Here is a 4,512-nt window from a genome sequence, read left to right as displayed (position 1 = left end):
GGAGGGGGCGGGCCGGCGGGCCCGTGTTTGGCGAGGCGTTGCCGTGGAAACAGACCAAATAACCCGCTGGCTGACCCGCCCCGCCCCTCCCTTCCCCGGCCGGCACGCAAACGGGACATCAGGGGGCGGGTCCAGAAGGGGGCGAGGAGGACAACGCCGGGTGCCATACGGAGCGCCCGCGGCGGCGCTGTGAGCAAGGTGTCTTTGAGCCCGGTGTGCATGTGTGTCCGCTTCTGCCCTGGCGGGCACCAGGAGGGGGTGTCTGTTGGGTGGCGAAGACCGTTGGAGTCGAACGGTTGGACAACACCCTGTGTTGTGGTTTTGTACTTTATGAAGCCCGTGTTTTATGGCTTGCGCTTCTCATAGACTCCCCTTGCGCTTAGTTTCAACAGTTCCAAACAGTTTTATCGAAAACTTGAGCTGATTAGACTGACAGCTATTTTTGCATAGAATCAATCAATCAAATGTAACACTGGTGTTACCTGTTGTTTTCCCTTATGTTTTTGGACGACTAGCCTTTACAGCAACGTCGCGCCCTAGCGGCGGTTGACTGATTTTTTTTTTTGGGAATGCGGTTTGGTTCCGTGACCCTTTTCTCCCGCAGATCTCCCCCCACGCGAATATCGAGGAAACTACATGTACAATATGGGCATTGGGTCCGTTTCCCAGGCGCGCGTCTCTCTCTACGCCCTCGATAGCCCCCACCCCACTCTGGGTCTTCTTTTATTGGCCCCCGCTTGTCCACCACCCTGCCGACGCTCCCATGCCCTCCTATTTGCGCTTATTTTATGCGTGTCTTCCACGGAAGGAAAAAAAGCTAGAAAGCTAAACCAATAGCCAAATCATACGGGATAACCGGATAACTAAATACGTATTCAGCTGTATAGCTAAAATTTAAGCTACGTATTTTTTTTGCAACTTGCTAAATTTTTAGCTTCTTGGCATATTCCTTTCTTTTGGTGCTTTTCTGCTGCGCCTCAGCGACTATCGTCGTGATGGTCGTGGGACAGTTTTACATTTATTGGCCTCTTCTTTCTCTAGTAAACTCTTGTCGGTGCATCAATAATGCAGCTAATGACGGGGAGGGCCGCCCCCTGTCGGCTCGCGCGGCGACGGTGCGCCGAGGACTCGGCCGAGGAGGTGCCGCGCTGGTTTATGCATCGCGCCCTCTTTGCTGGACTCCGCTGCTGCTACATCGTCGTGCCTCTGCTGCACTTGGTTGCCGCGGCCGCCCCGCGCGTCCCCTCCAGCCCGCGTCGGCTTGCTGTGGTGGCCTCCCCGCGGGGCGCGGGCCGCCGGTCAGTTTGAAAGAAAATTGCCGTGTTTATTGATTGCGTAATCGAATTTGCTGATTTGACGATTAGTCCCTTATTCGTCAGAGCTGTTATCAGCCCAACAGGAGGGGTTGGCTCGTGTAATCAATTCCGGCATCGCGCCCTTTTTATTTAAAATCTATTTTCGTGCGTAATTGTCTAATAGGGTGTAAACCCAAACAAAAGATGTCGTGACGTGCGCACGCGCCCTTTTTATCATTTTTTACCCCTCCAATTTATCGCTCCATCACGGCGCGGCTTTTTTTGGTGAGAACGCGGGGCCTGGGAAAGGGAGTGGGCGCGGTTGTCACACCATGGGGCGTCTCTCGCGTCTGGCGGACGTCCGGGTGATGTCGCACGCGTCCAACCCTGTCCTGTTTGGCGAAAGGGGGGGGAGAAGAACGGACGGGACGGACGCCCCCGTTCGGGCTGACACGGTCGAGGTTGGGTTGCCTTTTGCACCCCCCGGGTCCGCCGGGTCCCCTCGGGTGGTGGATGTGTGGGTATCAGGTGTCGCGCGCCGGGCCGCCGGCCGTCGTGTGGCGCCGTGCCGGCAAGGCGTCGCGGCGGGACCCGTCGTAGAGTAGTCGCCCGGGCGGCGACGGCGGCGGGGCGTGGCGGGGCGTGGCGCAGGCGCGTCAAGGACGTTTTGATAATCGTCCCTCACCACGCTCGCTCGCTCGCTAGCTCGCTCTCTAGCTCGCTCTCTTCGCACTCGGCATGGAAACCAACCGCGTGTCTATATGTACCGGGCTACTTTGTATGGTGTGGTGACCGCACAAACCATCGTTTTTTTTGGACAGTCGCGTTTGTATTTTGTTTTTTTGGCGCACCATTTTGCCCCCTTCCGCCCCTCGTTGAGGAGAGGTGGCGCGCCGCCCGGCGTGTCGATGGGGGCGATCAATACCTTCGAGTACAGCCCGTCAAGTATAGTGGCGGCCTCCTCGCGGCGCTGCTGGCCTCTCATGATTCGCTGATCGCGGTGGTGTCTCCGCCGCCCTCGTCGTCGTTTCCTCGTCGCCGAGCCGATCGTGCCCCGTGTCTCCTGCTGTTGGGCCCACACACACACACGACGCGCGGATGATTAGAAATGTGTGTCTTTATGAAAATTTGAGGGCCCTTTCTGCGCCGCGTTGGGCCCGAGTTATGGGCCTGCTGCGAGCGGGCGTGTGACTTTCGGCAAACACAGTCTCGTGTTCGTGTTCCACGTGCCATCAATTTGCAATCGCAGTGCGAGCGATTTTATTAAGCATCCCGAGTGTTTTGGGGATTTTGTTGTGTGACGCCTTCCAGTTGTTCGAAATAAATCCTAACAGATACCTTAATAACGATTTTCACAATTCAGATTTACGATATTACACAGGATCACGTTTCTTAATGGTTCTGGGGCTATATCAATTCGACATTGTCCATTTAGACAGTCCCTCAGTTCCCCATTCTGATACAGATTTTCGATTGCCCAAGTTTCCTGTTTAGATAATAAAGATAGCCGGTTGCCCCGCGGAGTCAGACATCTGACATCATCGCATTGGTTCTAGGACAAGAGACCTTCAAAAGTTGATGCCTTTGGGTCGTTCAGGAAAATTTCCTTAACTAGACGCGTGTAGGGTCGCCCTCTTGGAAGTGGAAATATCGACCATTTATTCAGCGTAAGGTCTCCCCCGAGCCTAAACCTTAAAAACGAGCTTTCATCGAAATTTTAATGGTTGTTTTAGCTTAGCGAGTTTTCCGGAGTTTTCCATTTTCTTAAAGATTGCCGATCAATTTACAAACGAAAGTATGTTGCAATGCTTGAGTGCCAAGAAAAACTTTATCCAATATCCGATATGCTCCTCGACTCCCGTCGAACCGCTTGGCCTGCCGCGTCTTCACGTTTCTCCGGCTCGTGCATAATTTGTGGTCCACAGTTCGGCTGTCGCCATGGCGACATGGTGGAAACACCTTGTCTAATGCATGACGACTAGTGTAATGCGACGCTGATGCTCCTGTCGCCTTCGCTGCCGTATCGCGCGACGGCCCCGTTCAATTTTTAACGTGGTGCAGCAAAGCTGACACGGGTCGATCGAGGCGGAACACTACACTGTAAATCTGGGGTGTCAAGCAGCTGTGCGACTTAAGTCGCACGACCCAGGTTTCTGTGCCACTTAAGTCGCACGACCCAGGTTTCTGTGCGACTTAGAGCGCACAGTTGCTGGACACCCCAGATTTACAGTAGATTTACAACAGGTTCTATTGCCCTTCCCCCATGCATGTGATACACTCCATTGTATTCCCAGGTGTGTACTATGTGCTCATTGGGTCACCCAAAGGTGTCCAGCAACTGTGCGCTCAGAAACAGAAACCTGGGTCGTGCGACTTAAGTCGCACAGTTGCTGGACACTCTAGATTTACAGTGTAGTTTACGGCACGTCCAGGTGGAAGAGTTTGGAAAGGGAGGGAAATTGGATCATTTGGGAATTTAAGGTGGATGTCAATATATACGGTTCACTGTAAAAAAAATCCATCTTAATTTTAATAACACACGTTTTGAAGCAGTTTACAAAACAAATTTGCTCTTAAATTTAAGAACAAAAAGTTTCTTAAAATTCAAAACATGTTTTGAAAATTAGGAACGTGTTATGAAACGCCAAAACTACTTTTCTTTTCCAACCTAACGCAAATCTGGAAAATATTTAATTCATTCCCCTGGGGACAGATGTTTAAACCCAACTCCCCACATATTACAAATGTTTACCTTACCTTACCTGGGTGGATTCGAACCTAGGACCTTTGGGTTCGGATCCTGACGCCTTAGACCGCGTGGCTGTCAGGACATACCTGTGAGGGGAGCGCTCGCACCCGACCTTATGCGGCGCTCCGTCCAGGGGCATTCCCAGAGTAGCTTTGTGCTTGGTCGTACGGCGTATGTTTGCTAACTTGCTTTTTTGACATATGACTGTGGCTTACCTACATTACGCCTATCCAAATTCGATGTTGTTCACCCAATACTATATTGAACGCCAAAATTCCACGTCCAGTGGTCAAAAGCTACATGACTTTTAAGAAGTGTTCTGAATGCTAGTATTAAAAGTAAGAATGGGTGTGACTTTTCAACACAATTTTGTCAAAACTAAGGAAAACTTTTAAATTTAATAAACTTGTTATGAAATGTAATGACCCCTTAGTACAATTGAGAATTTCATCAGAATTCTGATAACCT

The sequence above is a fragment of the Frankliniella occidentalis genome, unplaced genomic scaffold (genome assembly GCF_000697945.3).
Source record: "Frankliniella occidentalis isolate FOCC.00 unplaced genomic scaffold, Focc_3.1 Scaffold38, whole genome shotgun sequence".
In the NCBI taxonomy this organism is placed as follows: domain Eukaryota; kingdom Metazoa; phylum Arthropoda; class Insecta; order Thysanoptera; family Thripidae; genus Frankliniella; species Frankliniella occidentalis.
This window is presented reverse-complemented; position numbering follows the sequence as displayed.